Below are 22,145 nucleotides of genomic sequence, written 5' to 3'. Positions count from 1 at the left end.
CTTACATAAAAACTGCATGCCATGCACATAAATTGCAAACTTTATGGATGGTAAGGAAAAGGGGCTATTCTATATGCCAAGAAACATCATATTCCATACATAGAATGCACCCCAAGGTGTCAAAATTTCTTTCGAAGTGGAAAAATTGCATTTCTCAGGTTAAAATCTGCATTACAGCCATACTGATTGCACACAACCTCCTGCAAACGTAACTATGGAGAAGTCATAAAATATAGTGCTACATTATTTCTCCTTGTGCATCTTCCTACACTTCCATAATTCTAATGTACACCTTCAACTGAGAGTACTAAGTCTACCAAAACAACTTCACCGATTTACCTCGTCTCTTGCTAAGTGCAAGTAGTCTTTAGTAACATGCATGTCCAAGGATCACTAAAGATCAAAATTGTGATTTTCAAATATATGTACAGTTCTTAGAACATTATTAATACTTTTACATCATTAGAGTTTCACTTCCAATACAAGAAGGCACTACTGTGCAAAAATATTGTGAAACTACCAAATTCCATAACATGACAAATTAGGCTAGGGCGCCTTTAGAATTTTATATGGCATAACATAGAGAAAATAAGGTGAAATATAGAGGTTTATACCTAGAGCATCTTATGGTCTACAACCCTACACAATCAAATTCCCAAGAACAGTCTCTAAGCGTTAGTTATTAAGAATCAACCATAGCAATTTATTTGGTTTGGAACTTTTATCCAACTCTAGAAACACACACAAACTTAAAATAAATTGCATACCCTGTTCTCATTATAAATGAAAATGCCAATTTTTTAAGTCTATGATCTGCTCAAGCAACCAAAAACAAATAAAATAGGAAGCTTTACATGGAATCAGAGGTCGGAGAGTTAATTATCTTGTTTGCAATCATGGCATTACCTCAACAACAAAGCGAGCCCAGATCTTATCACTGTGAGCTTCCATGATTCCCTTTAAAATCATAAGCCCCAAGCCTCAAATGATGTTAGCTATTCCAAGGAAGAGCCCCCGCTCCTCACAAAGCATATACAATATCGGTGAAAACCAATAGAAGATAGCATGACAACATTAAATCATTTCTCTAAATAACAAAAATGAGTTATTGAATGCAATATAAAAATCCTGTTAATCTAAGAAATTAGCTGAACTCTATAAGAAATTCTCAGGGCTGACTCATATTCTCCACTATGATAGGGCACCCCATAGTTTGAAGACCCAATTCCATTATCTAGCTTGCACCACTTTCCAGGTTACCTTTTGAAAGAAATCCACCATCCTTATCAAGCACCTACATAGTTTCCAAGGTAATAAAAAATTATACTTGACTGGTAAGTTTACAATGATATTTTTCTCTTTTTAACTGTTGGAAGAATCAATTTATCAGTTGGAGAAAAACAATCACTACATGGATGTAAAATACATACAGAATCACAAGAAGATTGGAATTGCAAATATAAATCCCCAGTATATCAGAATGGTAATGTAATATTTTAAAGCACTAGCAAACACTAAGAATGGAGTGTTTCTCAATGTGGCAGATCTATTCAAGAAGGTGTTTCTCCATCATTATTTTCAGAATATTCCTTTACCTAAGAACACACACTTTCTAAATTGGTGTTCAAATTTTCACCATTACCCTTATAACAAATTGTATTCTATAAGAGTTGCGTTATAAAACTATCTTTTCTTGAAAAAACCCTGTAATTGCAGAAACACACTAAAAAAGATGCATATCTAATGTGTTTGGAAGAAAGTTGGCTCATGCTTTTAAGAAGGCTCAGAGAACATTGGGGTAGAGAATTAATTGTTATTCAAGAAGCTCTAGAATTTTCTAGTGACAAAGATGAGGTAGAGGATATACATTCAAACCATTGTGCTCACCAAAATTCTTCAACTAGAGAAGAAAATAAAATAGTCTACTGTAATAAAAATGACAAAACCACTGAAAGTAGTAAAAACTTACAAAAGAAATGGAAAAATGGCCTTGTTTTCTTAGCTTTAGTATCCAAATCATGAAGAATTCAAACTTGCTGCATGCAATGGTTGGTGTAGTTTCCAAGGTTGCACTACTAGTTGCGAGCATGTTCACAGTGCTTCAGTTACAACAAACGACACCATGGATGCTAAAAAGAAGTGTAACAAAAGTTTAAGGGTAATTGGGAATAACACTAGCCATTTGAAAAGGAAAGAAGGACATATAAACATTGAAGATCATTTTCTAAAACATTTAGCTGGTGAAAAGACAAAGCTTCCCAAACAATACAGTTTCAAAATTTTAGATGTATTATTTAGTATGGTCTAACATGCATTATATGTCCTCTTATTTGTTGCAACTGATCAATTAATAGTTGCAATCACAACCTTAGTACTTGTCAAGAATTTATAGAATCTAAAGATGTTATCCTTGTTACTTGGTAGAATGGATTTCATTCACATTATAGATGGTATCCTTTTGAAGGAAAGGGAGATTCATATTTAGTGTATTTATTTTTTTTCAAACACAAAAGCTTTGCAGAATTCCAACACAGATTGTGGAGTGTGCAGTATATAAATTGAGTATATACTGATAATTAATAGGGAAAATTTCTAAGCTAGTGTAGTCTAGTATTTGAAGAAGCCTCATAGAGCTTGTCAAAGGAGGATGTCAGTGACTTTGGTCTTTTACTACCTGATTAACTACTATACATCCAAAAGTTTTGCATAATCACTCTAGGTTTTGTTTTCTCTTTTACTAGCTGATTGACTAACCCGTTACATCCCAAAATTTTGCAAATTTCTCTAGGTTTGGTTCCTATTTAAAGAAGACTGAAAAATTAAAAAGAAACATATACATCCATAGAGGTTTTGGAATATTTGGATTTAGTAATCAAAATAGATATGATGCTTAGGGATTTGAGTTTATTATTTACACAACTGGAAAAGCTGAAAAATAGTTTTGGGCTTTTTCTTGTCTAGTTAGATTGACATCAAAAATCTGGGCAATCATGCATTGAGAACTGGGCAATCATGCATTGAGAACCTCTTCCCAAAGGATATGATTTTTCATTGATTGTTTATTAAATGGAATCTTTATGTTTGATACTTGGAATCAAGAAAAAATGTTTTGGTTTAGTGGCAATATTGTAACAATGTTTTTATGTTGGAATTAAAATTAGTATTTTATGTGTAGTGAAATGACATTACTTTTTTGTGTTCTAAAAATACCTACAGCCTATTATGGTCATTTCCAAATTCTAAGTACTCCACCAAGAAAATAGATATTTAGAGGTTCGGAATCATACATTGTAGAGTAACCCACTATGTACATGGAAAATTTGATAAATTGTTTTGTATCTAGAACATAATAGAGAGTTGACATTTCTAAAATATTTCCATCCAACTTATTGTTCCTCAAAGTTGTAACTTAGTAGGATTTATTGTATAAGAGAGAACATTGGTCACACCACAATATGATGAGTATAATTATTGGAGACAAGTTTAAACTAGCAATGTATGGCATATTGCAGGCCCCATGTCCAATGTTGTATGGTTCTCTACCCAAACAAAGTAGGTATTTAAACGTCATGTACAATATATAATTCCCTAATCCTTTCTTTCTACTTCCTCCTTTTGTGTTTCCACTTTCATTTTGAAGTGTACAATGTATCTTATTTTCTGTATTCACAAACCAACCTTGAAATTATGTGATATGTTGTAATGGAAATGGTTTCTGAAGAAATATATTGCACAGGTGGAAAATTTTGGTACATGTGATACATCACTAAGAAAGAAATATTTGAAGATTGAAATGTCACAACCAAGGAAAGTTTATAGTGATGTGATATTTTAGGACCAAAAGGGGTTGAGGAGTGATACATAATAGGTAAAGCAAATTCCTACACAATGAAAAAATAAATTTTTGGAAGATTTATAGTGATATTATAAGCGACAACCAAAAACAGATAAGGTGTGATAAATCACAACGGAATGCAAGTTTCTACATGCCATGAAAAGAGAGTTTCAGAAACATTTTGGAATTTTTCTACAGAAAAAAACTAACTCTCAAGCATTGCAGGAAAGGATTGATGCACATATTCTAGAGCCTAATGAGTTAGGATAAAGATAAATAAAGAAAATTTCATGAAAAGTTTCAATGTAAAAAATAAATAAAAACAAGACAAAGTTCATGTAGGCTAAGAAATCCAAAACAAAATGAATAATTCCCATGCTATTTTGACTCATCAAATGTGGAAATTAAAATAGCATAGGGAGGTTGTTTCTTCTCAACACATCATTGCTTACAAATAAAAAATTTTATATAGCCTGTAGCAAATGTTTGAGGAAAGTTTGATGTGGTTTTGCACACTTGAAGAGGCCAAGCCACTAGTGAATAGTTGATAATTTCCAACAAAATATACTCAAGATTTAGAACAAATATCTTAACATGAAATATAGTATCAATAGAACATGCATTATGAGTGTTGAGTTATCGATTTTTCTACATATGAGAAGAAGATATGACTTTCTCTCAGATTTATTTCAGTGTTCAAGTCTCACTTTCATCCCCAGTGGGAATTCAACACTTTTCTCAGATCTATTCATTAAGGAAAACAATTGATATGTTGGCCAGACATATGATTATAATGCACTCACAATTTCAACAAATATTTTGAGGGTCATTACCCCTTTGAAGAGTTTGTTAATCAAAGGAAAGGACACCTTATATATTGAGAGGAATTCATTTGCACACATTTCCAAGATGTTATGATGAGGATGTCCATCTATTGATAATTTTACTTCATCTTCTCCTTTTTAGATTGTACTTCTACCTTATGATTTGTGAAATCGAGCCTTTTGCATTGACTATTGATGGAAATTTCCACTCACACTGCCACAAGTGCCACTTTATTTTCATGGTCTTTGTGCATTCATTCAAGGTTTGAACAATGAATCCACATTGGAGGAGGCCACACATGTTTCTATGTAGGATTCATTCATTGTTCTTGAAGGTAGATAAATGGTCAACCACTTGGAGGAGGAACCCTACTTCAAGGTGCCATGTTAGGAGGGTTGTTCCAAAACCAACTCCATTATCATGTTATTGTTGACTTGTATCATGGAGTTGGCCGCTTGAGAGAATTATTGTAGTCTTTTCTAAAATATTTTTCTTGATTTTTCTTGGAGTAGAAAGGGGATCTCAACATAATATTGTTATCTTTAGTATATAGTTATTGAGGAGTTTTGAATTGTAAGATTTTATTGTATTCCATGCAGAGAATATTGAAACTAGGAAAATGTTTCACTAATAGCTGTGAGCATGCTCACAGTGCTTAAGTTACAACAAACGACACAATGGCCTCCAAAAAGAAGTGGTAGAAACAAATGTTCAAGGGTTTGGAATAACCCTAGCAATTTGAAAAGGAAATAAGGGCATACAAACATTGAATATCATTTTCCAAAACATTAAATAGGAGAAAATACAAAGCTTCATGGACAATACAGTTTTAAAAATTTAGATGTATTGTTTGGTAGGGGATGACATGCATTAGATGTCCCTTTATTTTCCAGAAATGATCAATCAATAGTTGCAATATAGTTGCAATCACAAGTTTAGTACTTGTTAAGAAGTTATGTACTCTAAATTTGATATCCTTGTTAATTGGTAGAATGGATTTCATTCACATTGTAAGATAAGTACTTTGGAAGGAAATGGAGATTCATATTTAGTGCGGTTATTATTTTTTCAAAAACAAAACCTTTGCAAAATTACAACGTATATTGTGAAGTGCATGGTATATGAATTGAGTAGATAGTGCTAATTAATAGGGAAATTTTAGAATCTATTTTATTCTAGTATTTGAAGATGAATCATATAGTTTTTTGAAGGAGGATGTTAGTGACTATGGTATTTTACTAGCTAATTGACTACTCTCGTCAAATGCATGGGAATGCAAGTTTCTACATGATTTCAAAAGAGATATTTAGAAAAAAATTGGAAATTTTGTACAATCAAAACTAACTCTCAAGCATGGAAGGAGGATATTTATGCACATATTCTAGAGCCTAATGAGTTTTAACAAAAATAACCAAAGAAAATTTCCTAAAAATTTTCAAACTAAAAAAAAGAAAACAAGATAGGGTTCATGTAGGCTAAGAAATCTAAAACAAAATGAAGAAGCTTGATACTACTTTGAATTCATCAGATGTGGAAATTAAAATAGTGTAGGAGGGTTGCTTGTAGATCAACACATCACTTCTTAGAAATAAAAAAAATTATACAACTTGTAGAAACTATTTAAGGACAACTTAATGTATTTTTAAACACTTTAAGAGGCCAAGCCACTGGTGAATAGTTGCCAACAAACTATACTTAGAATTTAGAAAAAATAAGGTAACGTGAGATAGTAGCGGTTGTAATGCATTCTAAGTGTTGAGTGATCAATTTTTCTACCTATGTGAAGAAGATATGACTTTCTCTCCAATCTGTTTCGGTGTTCAATTCTCACTTCCAATTACAGTGGGAAATCAAAGACCTTTTTCAGATCTGTTCATCAAGGAAAATAATTGATATGTTGGCTAGATAAATCATGCATGAATATGAAGGCACTAGTGATTGCAACTAGAAATCAACTACTCTGAGAGATGCCTTCTAGGAAACAATTATATCTCCTGCAATAAATATTTGAGGTAATCCCCATGTATATTGTTTAATTTGATTCTTATTTATCTAACAAGCACACAAAACAACCTTTTTCTAAATCAGAGTTGTTGTTCTTTTTCAATTAACAGGGGAAGAGGATAGCCCAATAGGAGCAATGCCAAGTTGTTTCAGGCTCGGTTGGTAGAATGGATTGATTGAAGAGATTCTACAAGACTACATTCTAAGAATTTTAATTTCTAATGGATATTTTCTATTAAATGGTCATGATTTCATATTCATGCTTGATTAACTGGGCACTTTTTTATAATATTCAAGTTATTCAGTTCAAAACATTTTTTCCCATTCAGTTTCACCTTTTTGACACTATTGAATCTAAGGTCAAATTCGCTGGTATTATGCAGGTATATAAGGCTCGCAATGTTGGTGTTAACAGTGTGGTGCTTTTCCCTAAAATTTCTAATTCTCTGAAGGTTTGAATGTTCAGTATTTTTTTGTGCATGGTCTTTTCTTTTCTTTTTTTTTGGTTAGAAATGTCTAAACCAGAACATTGTTTTAATGTAAGGACCTGGTTCCTATTATTAGAGCTTCAATCTATTACACATTAACAGATCTATTTTGTCTTGCTGATTAAAGTAATAAAAGGAGTTTGCTGACCTTTTCACATAGCTTTAAACATTTAACATCTTATCATTTTATCATAAGCAACATAAATTAAGGTGAGTATTCCATCAACTTAATAAAAGTAATCCATGGCAAAATACTTGTTCCGATGATTGATGATGATACCTTTGTCTTATAGCTCCTTTTGAACGCTCCTTCTCACCGACCCAACCGGATTTACCTCCCAGCCAACTAGGAAATAAATTCCTAGCCCAGGAAACCTCCACAGGTTCCCTAGCCCTTCGTGCCCAAGTCCAGCCAGATATAGTGTGTCCTCATGAAGAATGTGCAAAACTAGATAATGATACTTTCCTCCTCTCAAACCCAAGAAACCTCCACAGGTTTCCCAGGCCTCCCAAAATCATGACAAGGCCAAACAATCACAACCAACCCCCACAATCCTAAGCAAGACTCCAACCCCCCCCCCCCCCCCCCTCTTTCTTCCTTCCCCCTTCCCTTTTTATACCCTCTTTCCTTTCTCCATCTCAACCACCTCTCATTAATGTCATTAACTTCTCATCCATCCTTAGTTGACTTCTCTTCTCCCAAGTAAGCTAGGAGTACATTTGGAATTGTCACATGAATATAAAATTGAGAATTCAATGGGAAAGGATCATGTCTTCTCCCAAGTAAATCTGGAAAGTACATTTGGGAATGTGAAGTGTAATTACATGGAGAGGACCATGTCTTCTCCTTAGTAAATGTGAGGGTACATTGGGGAATGTGAAATGAATAAATATATATTGATGATAAGATGGAGAGGACTATGTCTTCTCCCAAGTAAATGTGAGGGTACATTGGGGAATGTGAAATGAATACATATATTTTGAAATAATGGAAGGAGACCATATCCTACATAATATTCAATTTGAGAAGGTAAGTGGGGAATTTGAATAATGGAAATCATAAATTTATATTAGACCAATATTTCTCAATATTTTCAGATAATGTAAATATTAACAAAATTTGTAGGATAAGATTTAAGTGGGGCATTACATACACCCCTCCTTCAGGAAACTTCGTCCCGAAGTTAGAATGAAAATATACAAGGAGTTTGAAAGCATAGCAATCCAGAGAGAGTTATAGCATTAAAATTTGATAAGTTAGACAATGACATTACTTCCCATCCAGAGTCTCCAACTGATCTATATCTTCCTATCCAACCTGGCCTACTTCCATTCCCACCCTATCCGCCCTCTGTTGCTTTATTAGTGGCAACGGCCATACTAACCACTAATAAAACCGACATGGTGGAAGCGTCGAATACATCGACCTAACTTCCCCAGCAGGCAACTGGCAATCGTCATCGCACGTCTAGGGGGAGCGTTCAGCTGTCCTCCCCACGATTCCAGGTTTTGGAGGATACATGGTGGGAAACACCTCCACCCCTCCTTCAGAGCACGGACCACACTACAGAGCTGGTTGGACTTGTCATCGAATAATCCAGTCAGGTCATCTTGCCACCTGTCATTTGCATTTTGCTCATGTCATAAGAGTGCATATCAAGTAGATACCAAATGTAATAGAACAATGTACATCGTACCTTTCCTCATTGGTCGTCTCAACCTTCCCCAATGGAATAGTAGATCTTGGTTATCATATGGTTCTTTCCAACCTGTAGTTTAGTTCTCATCCACGCATATATACAACCACAAAATAGATATAGATACATGATCTTAAACATCATGTTTATTAAGCCCAGTGTCCACGTGTCAATTTTTGTTGTTCATATTGGAAATAAATCTTACATCAGATAAATCATAATTTCACTAGGTCATTGATTAGATAAATCATATCTATATAAGCCTATACGATGCAACAATAACTTGGACAGGTCATGCACTAGATAAATTGTAACCAAGTAAGTCATACATTTGGTCATACATCCAACATGTCCATCATCAATACCAAATCCATCAATTGATTTTCACGTGTCCAACCAAATGTATATAATGTTCATAAATAACATGGAACTACAAAATAGAACCTTAACATAGGTGGGTATCTATGTTAAAATGGGCATCATAAACGCTCATGTGACATCCTTGTGGAACCCCTTAATAACAATTAGAGTTGAAACAGATTTAACTGTCTGTCATGGAAAATAGCATTTGAACCTGGATATGCTATAAGGTGGTACCAAAACCAAAATAATGGCAAGCAACGGATTCGTGCACTATCAATTTCCACTAGAAGGTGCTAGTATAAGTTTCATGCATATAATTTCTTTAATACCTTAGTGAATATAAAAGTCCCACTCTTCCAATTTGTTCGGTTTTTAATCTTCCAAACCAATTAGTTAATCTTGAAAATAAAAGACTCAAAACTTTAGAAATTGTTTCCAGCATGATTTTCATACCCTTTTTTTTTTGTAATTTAGAGAAATGTCCTTTACATATCAAAGGTTCAATTTTTTTTTATTTATTTTTTTTTATCATTGTTTACTAGTACTAAAACAATTTCATGATATATAATGCAACTCACAATATGAGCTGTCAAATGAGAAATAATTAGACAAATGGAATAATTGCCTATATTAAAGATGTTTTTATAGTAGAGTTGATTTTGAAATTTTTGTGTTTATATTTATATAATAATAAGCCATGTTTCCAAACAACTAAGAGGTTACATGGTTATTTTAATGCAAGAACCAAGAAGACATTAGCATAAACTGAACATAAATAGATTTTTGGAATAAGATCAATATGATTCCACAATATTCACCATCCAACAAATCTATGCTTTTTATGCATATTAATGTTTGTGGAGAAGAGAAGATGAATTTATAAAATCTTCACCATAATATGATGCATGGCCACGACACATAACTTATACAATATCACTAAGATACCATAGTACATAAATGCCACTGACAAGAGATGACACTTAATTTCATAAGGTTAAAATTTGATTTGATCAAACTAAGGTCCAAGAATCAATGTTGTTTTGTTCAAACTATAAATGACACCCTTGTAACACGTACCACATGAAAAATAAATGAATATTACATATTTATTATTAAAAAAAAACAGACTAGTCAATTGGTTAGGCATTTTGATTAGGAGAACCAGCATAGGCATTCAAATCCCACAAACTAAAAAAAAAAACAGTCAGTTTTCATTATATTTTGGACACTGCCCTCTTTCAATCCTCTCTTTATTTATGTTCATGTGACTAAGGCCTCAAAAAAAAAGAGCTAAGAATTGTACATCAAGCAACAATTTGGGTCCAAATACAAACAAAAACTGCATCATCTTGATGCCCTCGGATACTCTTTCTTGTGTGAGCCTCCTATTCAGGGGCTTTTCTAACTGTATTGAACAATATTAAGACTCTCAATGAGCATTTGAAAATTGTCTCAAAAAGTCTTTAGACATTTTATTAAATCTAACCTATCTTTTCTAGAGGATTTGCAGGTTTTCATGGAAATACATCCTCTGTGTTATCAGTGCTTCAGGATATTAGACGTGATCAAGAATATTCAAAATTGTTATCCCTTGAACCATGTGACATTAAAGATCCAGATGAAACTAGATCCTCTCCATTGACCCAATCATGATGAAGAACATCTAATGATTTGATTGAAATTGTACAAGATTTCTCTTCCACATATGAAGAAAAATATGTTTGCGTCAACTTCCAATGTCACTCCTTCAAAGCAATCATGCATGGCTACACATTCAACTCAAGTAAAAGGCATTATTTCTGACTTCTTGTCAACATAGTTATGAGACCTTGGGTATTCCATCAAAGAACCCTAAGAAGAGATACTAAAGAGGTGATCGCTATAATTCCACCAGTAAGTTTCACTTGTTTTGTAAGTGGAATTGTTATGAATCTCAGCAGTTTTCCTTCACCACAAAGGTTTGTAGCTTACGACATTTTCCTCTGATATAAGTTTGAGTGACTAGGATAGGACTATGTTTCCAAAATTGATCATAAGGTTGAGGACATATCAATCCAATGAGGTCAAAATTTCAAACATCGTTTTGGCAAATATGTCACCAATATTTGAAACAAACATTGAAGTTCTCCATCTGTAACAAACACTTGCTTTAGTCCTCATATTACTCCATGACCTGATCACAGGCACTAGTTTCCCAGATCCATCATGAATTTTTATTGTCTTATTTTCTATGAGTTTCATCTACTTAACTGTCTGATTCATATTCCTTGACCCCATTAATAGACCATTGATAGGACTTAGGGATATACCGTAGTGTTGGCACAAACCAAACCAAAGCGAGAGGTGCTCAAGAGCTGAAAGCAGTTTTCTATATCAAGTCCTCAAAATCAATAAATAATCTACAACAAGTTTGATGAGATATGCCTATTGAAGATCTTCCATCTCATTTGGCAACTCCATTGAAAAAGGAATCCCTTTCCATTTCAAGTTTAAAGTGTTGCTGCTTGTATGGGTGGAGAGAGCAAGTGGTTGTGTTAAAGACCAAGAAGATATTACCTACTGGCTCCATGGTTGAAAGGTTGGGACAGTGTCCATGCAATGATTTCTTTATATTCATCATGGATTCTCAAATGGAATGGTGGACATCAGAGTACAAGGTCAAGTTGCATCAGTTCACATGTATTGAAGAAAGGGAGTGAGTCATTTGGGAACTTCATGTTAAATTCATTAAGATATATTTGGTAGTTCATCCATCATATAAATCGATGATGGTTTTTGCTATAATGATCTATATCAATGCTCTTGCTCTCCATCCAAAGTTCAACTCTTTCTTTAGGAAAGTGCAACCCAAAGACTTTAAAACAGTGTAAATTCTTATTAAAACCCTAGAAAATTATCATTGTGTGTGCAAAATAAGAGGTTGATCAAGATAACAACGATATAGCATGTGATGAGGAAGTAAAATATTTTGACCAGCAACAACAATGTTTTACATAAAAATCTTATGATATTGTTGGGTCAGAGCACTTGTGATGATGCAGAGCATGCACGAAATCCCATTTGCAAGATGGATATTGTTTTTTTTTTCAATAGATGGCAAAATTTTTCGAGGAAGATGATACTTATATAAGAGTTGAAAAAGTTGATCCTAGTATTGTTCGAGGGCATTTTACATACTACAGTTATAAAGACAGAAACAGCTGGCACATTTATCAATTGGTATGTTACCCTCTTCAAGATCCAGTCAGCAGACATAGTATTAATCGTTCTGCTAATTGATAAGGTTTTCAGAAAGGTCGGTACTGAAGGTGTTAAAGCTTACTGTATAGGAGAAAGTATCCCACAAGAATCAATGTGTGCAAATAAAAAATATTCTTCTTCATGAAGGTTGTTTGGAGATTGTAGATGGAATACTAATAAGACAAATATAACATAGTCTTAAGATTGCAGAGGGGAGTACGTATTTTTGGTAGGTAGATAAAACAAATCCAGTGGTATCAACATTGGATGGAAGATTCAGGAAAAAGTTTCAAGGTAGGATCTCAAATCAATAGCACCCAACATAGAGATTTGTCCAAGAGATCCATTCTAAGCAGTAGGTGGCAGGAAGAACAGCACAACAAAAACATAAATGGGTCAGTTTGAAGCACAACTCCTAGCGATAGTGAAACATTGACAATAAAACGAAACTTTGAGATTGAATTTATGGAAAAATGGAAAGGTATTAACTCTTGAAAATAGGTCTCCAATTAGCAGATTTCTTAGCAAAAGGGACACCAACTCTTGCAGCAAATCAACCACAAAACCATCTGCAAAAATGAGAGATACAAACTTATGTTCCTGCAACCCTACTCCAACCCACATATGTTTATATGGTGCAATAGTGATCTAGGAGTATTTATAAGGAATGCTCATCCTATTTAAAATGGTTTTTGGATATAGTCCAAAAGTGGTTGCTCTTAGATTTTAAAAGATCATAGCCAACGGTTTTGGCTCGTAGTTTTTGGATAGGGTTTTAAGTAGTGATGGTTTCTTAAACACCTGGAGTCTGCACCCCTGGTTTAAGCATGTTACCACTTAATAATGCAGTTTAGATCACACAAGTCAATGGGATATGAATCAATTACTTTCTTTAAGGGAACACAGAGGATGTTAGGAAAGACATTTGTTCATTTGAATGTGACTTTTGGGAAGGAAGGACATAATTATGTTATGTTACTCCAATAAGTACAGGTATACCATACTGGATTCAAAGGTGATCTCAAAATTTCTTTATGGCTAAGAACATTGCATGAATAAGGCTAGAAGCCTTGGAGGTGGAATTCCCACTCTTTTGACTTTGAAGTGCACACCCTTACATCTGAATATATGGAAGATAGACAGAGTTTGACTCTCATGAGGGAGGTTTGGTGTGTGTTGATCTGAAAACATCAAATGTGATAGTTCACTGGGACTCCAAACAGTTTTTCCTGATTGACTTTAGCATTAGTTCACATCTATATTGCTAGAAGATAAGGCCCTGGATTTACATTGTTTTTGAATTCATTCTACTAATGGAAATATTAGGGAGATTACAACTACAATTACACTTTGAGAGATGCAAGGCTAACTGAGGAACTTGGCCATTTTTAGGTAACTTGGCCATTTTTGCAGTAAAATGAAAGCTATGCAAGAGAAAGGGTGCTGCCAAATGCCAATTTACCCTGGAATCTAGTTAGGAACAGTTGCTGCACATGAGCTTAATAAAGCTTTAAAGGCTAACAAGTTGCGACTCATTAGAAAAAGATAGCTTCACATTTTATTGGAATGAAGTATCACTTCAAAGAGGGATAAACTGCCTCAGGCTTCAAGTACCCTCTTTTAATCCATGTGAAATTCTCATATGACCTTTTGTTGGCCCTCATCTATAGCTCATCATATTACAATGCTATTCTCTACAAAAAGCATGATTGGGTGAATGTTCAAACTTTCTCGTGTTCCAGGTTCCAAAATAGAGGTTTGCTGGGTACCATGACACCGGTGAATGTGAAATGGTACACATGATGATGAATGCCATCCTTAAGTAATAAACAGCCAATTCTGCTGACAATCTTCCTAAAATTTCTAATAGCGGCATTGTTTCTTCTGTTTGATATAATAATGGGTGCCCCTAATGACTGAGTGTGGAGAGCTAATTCATCACAGAGATGATGGTTGAGAAACAACTCTTGACCTGGAGATAAATTCTCAGGAAATGAACCCTTACTCCCTGTGATAATAATCTTGAAATCTTTGTGCAACCTGCACTCTCAATCCCCTTGAAAGAAAAAAGGCGACAAGGTCAGTCTGCCAGATGATCTTTTCAAATAGAAGTGCTTTGATGAACTCCCTTGGAAATCTGAGGGTTTCTAATAGGCTCCAAAAAGCTAAAACAACTAATGGGACAAAAAAAAATTGATATAATGCTTGTTGCTTGAAACTTGCCGGTGAGAAAGTTTGTACAATACTACAATAGCCTCAAATGAGGTCCACTTGAGGAAACAAAAGATGATATGATGCTTATACCAATAGCTATTTGAAATTTAGACAAAAAGGATTGCACACCCATTGACATCCCAATAGATAAAAAAAAAATGACACAAAGAGAAGAAAATTCAGCCCGTAGGTGAAAATAGAAGCTAGATTATCTAATTTTAAAAGAGAATTTGAAATTAAGCATAATATAGGTCACAGATTTGACATGTTGTTAGAGATGCGAACATTTTACAATCAAATTAAAATACTATTTATATGAATTGGAGCCGTATGGAGCATTAAGGTCAATTGTACAAATCCTAGAAGCCAACATTCAAATAACTCATAAACAGAAAGTCCTTGGTCCCTTGAGCTTAATGTTTTTTTTTTTTTTTGATACTTTCTACAGCATACCATTTTGGCATTTTCAAGTTGAATGGAATAGGGGAATATATGGATATCATTCACAAAATCTAAAAGTAACCTCCCCTGAACTTTCTTGAGAATGTTGGCCCTGTGTTCTAAAGTTCTAATAGAGTATGAAGATAATTTAGTTAGGAAATACATTTGGAATGTTGATTAGAGACACCCAAGCCAATTTGCTCTCAGGAATTAAATTAGAGGCACCCCTGAAGCAAAATAAGTTTTCACTGAAGGATTACAGCAAGGTGAAAACTGACTCCAGCTACTAACTTAACTGCTATAAGTGAATGAATATGTAACATTGTTTTTTTTTCCAACATGCTCTATTTAGCTATTTTGTCAAAAAGAAACCCTTTTGGGAGATTTCAAGAACCACTAGTGAGTTTGATGTATAAGAGATCTCTTAACTTTAAAGTATACAAGGGTTGTTGGATTCTCACAAAAGTACGAATACCAAAAGCCTTGTAATCTTGGCCCATAATCAGACAAGGGGTTCAATTTATATGATAGCTAATAGTTGTTAACTAATGACATCTTAATCATGTTGCAATCAAAGGAATGAATAAAAACATGAATAAGCCCTATAATTGGGTGTGAAAGTGAAGAATGGATGTTATTCCTTTATATAGCATCTCCTAGAATAAAATCTCTATCTGTATCAGTGTATTAAGAAAATGCAAAATCAAAACCGAAACCAGCTAGTTCAGCTAGTTCAACCCTCCATCACAAAAGCGGGCCTTGAACTGGACTATTGGTTAGTTCCGTAGTGAACCACTTGGTTTGGCATGGAACCAATTAAATCACCTTGTTCCTATTCTAAACAAGTTTGGACCCATAGAAAACAAAAGTGCAATGCTTAAACTGCTTAATAATGCAAGGGACTACCTTAGAACGTGTAATGCTTAAATTGCTTATGAAACTTCATGTCAGAAAATAAAGGGCTGAAGAGTTTAATTGAGTGGTGGCTAGGAATGGTGTTACATCTATGAGCACATAGTTATTAACAGTTATAAATTATAGAATGGAAGGAAAGCCTGTGGGTTGTAAGAGTTTTCAATGGAACAAATGAGAATGTTTGAGGTTCATATGTTTTGGTTATTCTAAAGAGTTCTAACATAGGAAACTTCTTAGAAGTTCCACTCCTTTTCAATTGAACACAGTTGTCAAAAATAAAAGGATGAGAAAAAACATAACAACTAAACACATAATGGTCTACACATAAATTCTCAGAACTGTGTGTCAAATAAGCCTTTTAGATACAACTCAAGCACGCAATGCCAAATCAGTCACAGTATGCACCAGGTTGAAAAAGAGACCACAACAATTATATGTGAGTTGAGGTAATGATGAATCCACATTATAACTAAGTTTGACATCTTGGCCATACATATCTTCTTGTTGATTCAATGAGGATTCAGAAAATATAATGTATGTCATTAAAAACAATGGTAGATACTACACATGCATATGATGATATATCAATTTGGAGTGAAAATCTGGAGTTACTACCATTTTAATTTTCGAACAGAATATTTAAATCAAGTGTCATGTGTCATCTAACTGAAAATGGACCTACTTAAGCTCACACCTTGCATAGACTGCTCTTCACTAGAAGCCTCGTGTTACTGTTAACTGATTTCCTCTGATCTACGATGCGACCACATATCTTATACAAATAATAAAAGCACCACAATCAAGACTAAAACTAATCAACATTCAAAGTGCATACTTAATCATAGTACCATCACCAATTTATATAACATAATGCCACTGCTGCTCTCTGTAATTGATTTTTCCACAGGAAAATCACATCAAGCCCACAGTTTCAGAAACCTCAATACAGATCCACTTAATATCACACTCCCTATAATCACGCTCACTTCTCCCTTTGACCTATAGGAGACCCTATTTTGTGGATAAGACTAGTGCATTCGAGTTCTCCAATTTACTATATCATTGCTATGCCAAAGGTTTTCTTCGGTAATACTACATACGACAAATTCAACCATATTTGAAAAAGGATAATGAGGAAAATGAATAATAATCTTAAAACTCCATGCTGTGTAAATGAAACATTGCATCATCCTTAAAAATTGGATGGAACTGTTTTTTTTTTCCTAGTAACAAAATACATTATTTGTTACTACCAATGGCTATCATAGATTCACCCTCACAAACAACTTCCCCGCCAACATAAGCCTTCCCTTCCATTCTTGCAATGCCAAAATGTCTTTGTAACTTGTGCATAACCAATGTGTCTTCTGCTACAACAGGCTTTCTAAACCTCACCTTGTCTACTCCTACGAAAAAGAAGTTCTCAGGGGAACCACCCACTTCAGGTTGCAGCATCATAAGGCCTCCAACTTGTGCCATTGCCTCAACCATGAGAACTCCAGGCATGATTGGCCTCTCGGGGAAATGGCCAGGGAAAAAAAAGTTATCATTTATCGTCACATTCTTAATGGCGACAACTGACACACCAGGGTTGTACTCCACCACTCGATCAACAAGCCGAAATGAGAATCTATGGGGTAAAATATCTCGAATTTGGTTGATGTCAAGCACAGCTGGAAATGTAGGATATCTATTTTCAATAGGAATCTCTTCATCAATTTCCACTGCAGTCACAGAGCCATCACCCTCTACGGATCGAACGATCTTCAGCTTCAAAACGTTGGAAGAATTTTTGGACCTTTTTATTGAAATTGGCCTCGAAATGGAGAAAGGAGAGCCGCGAATTCCTAAATATGGGGCGGCAATTCCACTGTGCTGACGAATAATTGAAGAAGAAACCAGAGAAAAGGGGTTTTGCGTTAGATTAGAGTAGCCATCACGACAACTGCCCTCACTTCCATTGAGATCTTAAATGTGGCAAAATGAGAAAGCCCCTTGTTCACGAGTGATTATTAGAGATTTTCATGCTTTCGAGTACTTCAATTAATTAATTTTTTTTTTAACTAAAATCTAACATCAACCTAAAAATGACAGAAGTGGATTGGTTCTTAGGTCTCAGTGTCTGAACCTGGCTCTGATACCATGTGTAAGGGCCTGGTTCCTATTATTAGAGCTTCAATCTATTACACATTAATAGATCTATTTTGTCTTGCTGATTAAAGTAATAAAAGGAGTTTGCAGACCTTTTCACATAGCTTTAAACATTTAACATCTTATCATTTTATCATAAGCAACATAAATTAAGGTGAGTATTCCATCAACTTAATAAAAGTAATCCATGGAAAAATACCTGTTCCGGCGGTTGATGGTGATACCTTTGTCTTTTAGCTCTTGCTGAATGCTCCTTCTCACCGACCCAACCGGATTTACCTCCCAGCCAAATAGGAAATAAATTCCTAGCCCAGGAAACCTCCACAGGTTCCGTAGCCCTCCATGCCCAAGTCCAACTAGATATAGTGTGTCCTCAAGAAGAATGTGCAAAACTAGATAATGATACTCTCCTCCTCTCAAACCCAAGAAACCTCCACAGGTTTCCAAGGTCTCCCAAAATCATGACAAGGCCAAACAATCACAACCAACCGCCACAATCCTAAGCAAGACTCCAACCCCCCCTCTTTCTTCCTTCCCCCTTCCCTTTTTATACCCTCTTTCCTTTCTCCATCTCAACCACCTCTCATTAATGTCATTAACTTCTCATCCATCCTTAGTTGACTTCTCTTCTCCCAAGTAAGCTAGGAGTACATTTGGAATTGTGACATGAATATAAAATTGAGAATTTAATGGGAAAGGATCATGTCTTCTCCCAAGTAAATCTGGAAAGTACATTTGGGAATGTGAAGTGTAATTACATGGAGAGGACCATGTCTTCTCCTTAGTAAATGTGAGGGTACATTGGGGAATGTGAAATGAATACATATATTTTGAAATAATGGAAGGAGACCATATCCTACATAATATTCAATTTGAGAAGGTAAGTGGGGAATTTGAATAATGGAAATCATAAATTTATATTAGACCAATATTTCTCAATATTTTAAAATAATGTAAATATTAACAAAATTTGTAGGATAAGATTTAAGTGGGGCATTACATTTAATCAGTCACCCATAGGGGATGAATCCTACAATGAAAATGGGCTTATACCTATAGCCATAAGACTTCTCAAGGACAAGTATCCAGATATGGTAAGCTTTGGATCTTAATGTGTTTACCATCACACTTTAATTCTTCTTCAAAACTTGACATGGTGTATAATATGTAGGGCACAAAGAATTTATGCTTCTTTATTTCTAGGTGATTTACACTAATGTTGCTTTGGATCCATACTTGTTTGATGGTCATGATGGAATTGTTAGAGAATATGGTAAGCCTTATAATTACTTAATTTCTTCTTTTTCCATTTCTATGTTTATTACTTTTCCCTTGGGATGTAACTTTCAATGTTTATACATATGCATGTTTTGTTTAGGGGTGATTATGAATGATGAAATAGTCCATCAGTTATGTAAGCAGGTCATTACCCAGGTAAATATTCTTCCCTCATGTTCTCTCACTTCATTTAATGTGCATTGTGTTCAAATCTGCTTGTTGACTTTTATTTTACTTACTCTTATTCCTTGATTGCATAGCACTAGTGATTTTCAAATGGTATGTTGAGATAGGCTCAGGCAAGAGCTAATGTTGTAAGTCCAAGTGATATGATGGATGGGCGTGTTGAAGCCATTTGAGTTGCATTAGATTGAGAAGGATTTCAAGATGTGTCTATTATGTCTTATACAACAAAGTACCTTCTTGACCTTTCATTAAACCATCTCATTATTGTTCTTACACTTACTTCCTACACTTAACTGTAGAATGTGATGTTTCAATAAAGACTTATGGAGATCACAGTTCCATGAGTGTTATGAACTTGTACCTTTATGTAGATATGAAAGTGTATTATTGACCTTTCAAAAAATCTCTTCATTCTAACCCATGATTTGGTGACAATAAAACATATGATGTCTTACCATTTTCTAAGTTTTATTTATTATGCTGAAAGAATTCAAGATTAATTTTGAATGAATATTTCCATCTAATTTAACTTCAATAAGAAGTTATCAGATGAATCCTAGAAACCATTCAAAAGCTCTTATTGAATCTGGTATTGATGAAGACAAGGGAGTCGATATTGTAATAATATGCATTCTTTTGTTGTGTGTTTTTCCTTAACAAACATGATCTTGTTACTCTTTTTCACTTTCAAGCTCTCTATTGTGAGATTCAAATGGGTTTAATGATTTCAAGGATAGGTCGGGCTAGCTATGCCCTACTTGGATGTGATCACGCTTCTCCGAGACAAATCATAATTACCGATATCTGCATACCAAGTAACATGGATTGACCTATGTAGTGATTGATTAATTTGACTAAAATTGTTGTGCTTCACAACAAGCCGTATTAGGAAAAGTTTACACTTCCTGTCAAGGAATTTATGCTAATTTCCAAGTTCAGATTATTGACAATATTTTGAAAATGGTTGAACATTGTGAGAGAACACATAACAAGGTCTTAAGGAATTGTGGTGTTATTAATTTTTCATTTTTTTAAACCATAATATTATGGGAATGATCCTCTGCCTTCAATCAATGTGAGGAACCAAGCCCAATGTGAGGAATCAATCAAGATTTTCTCTACAATTCATCAAGGTAAAGAGTGGGTCATAGCACATACAACAACACTTGGATACATTTACATTGCATGCCTGGTTATTTTAAAATTGTCTGATTCCAGAGCCACATATATTGTAATGTAATAACTTGCAACTGGGTATAAGAATCTCTCACTTGGTAGCAATGTCTCAGATGATGAGAAAGAATGTCGATAGCTGTGTTAAAGACTTCACAGACCTCAAGTTACCTTGGAGTAGCGTCAAACAAGGCATCAAAAATGACTACCCAGTGTGCTGCAAAGTACTACTATAAGAATCCTATCTTTCTCATTGGTCAGTTATACCATACTTCTATAGTATAACTAGGCATTTGTGGCAACCATTAGGGGGATTATTTAGTGGTTCCTTATTTCTTATCATTTATGGGGTCCTTTTCACTTTTATGTTGTGCTTTTTTTAGTTGTTTTGGGTTTGAGTTGATTCTTATTTCTCTCAACTCTTCAATCTCGAGGATAAGTGGATTCACAGGCTTCATAGTGTTTGGCTATGGGCCTTTGCATAGTTGGTCAGCAACCATCCAAGGCCATCAAAGACCTATTTGGATAAGAGCATGTTGACAGATGGGCTTTTCTATATTTGTGGCAAACCAGAGACAAGTGAAACACATCTTGTTGGACTGCCTGTCTGCAAGAGACTACTAGCAGGACATTGAGGATCAACAATCAATTTTCTTCTAGTAAAAAGTGCATTGGATACTGCAAACTTTGGAAATTACTAGTATCTTGTGCTCTCAACCCTCTCAGGGATTTGGAACCGCCTCAAAGTTATTCCATTGTTCACTTTTTGGAGGCTAAAGTGGAAGTTTTTTTTTACTAACGAGGATAGAAAAAACATCATGCATTTTGTCCACTAAGATTATGAAAAAGATGTGTGGATGGGAAAAATTACAGATGGTTCCTTGTGCTACCACAAAAAAGTAGAGTGATGCATATGCACTTTCAATCCATAGTGTATTATAAGTTATAATTGATATATGTGCAATTTGGAAGTTGTTATTGCACATTCAAACAACAAGTGCACTGTTTATTTTCATTAACAGAGCTGACAACACTAATTGCTTAGGTCATTGCTTGACAATAGTCTGGTATTAACCACTTAGATATGTTTGATATGATGCTCAAAATAACTACTTAAGCTTTCAAAGGTTGATCCTTTTGCTGGAAATTAAAGCATGGTTCTTTGGAAGCAGATTTTAGTGGAAATTGGTACATAAGTAGTGGCTTGAATCCATCTTTTGATACGTTTGATTGCCAGGTTCATGAATTTTATCCGGCATCAAAGAATCTCACAGCAAATTCATACTAGATAATATCAACCCCTGATGGTGGCTTCTTCATTCGTTCTACAGTTTA

General features: G+C 34.6%; 1 pseudogene; it reads left to right on the top strand.

The window, feature by feature from the left end:
- Nucleotides 1-1,411: 1,411 nt before the first annotated feature.
- On the top strand, nucleotides 1,412-20,482 carry LOC149181636 (delta-aminolevulinic acid dehydratase, chloroplastic-like; annotated as a pseudogene).
- Nucleotides 20,483-22,145: the final 1,663 nt, after the last annotated feature.

Source organism: Pinus tabuliformis, chromosome 3_2 (assembly GCF_031772625.1).
Source record: "Pinus tabuliformis cultivar Carrire ecotype Pingquan chromosome 3_2, CPIR1, whole genome shotgun sequence".
Classification (NCBI taxonomy): Eukaryota; Viridiplantae; Streptophyta; class Pinopsida; order Pinales; family Pinaceae; genus Pinus; species Pinus tabuliformis.
Note: the sequence above shows the minus strand (reverse complement) of the source record. Positions and strands in the feature narration are given on the sequence as shown.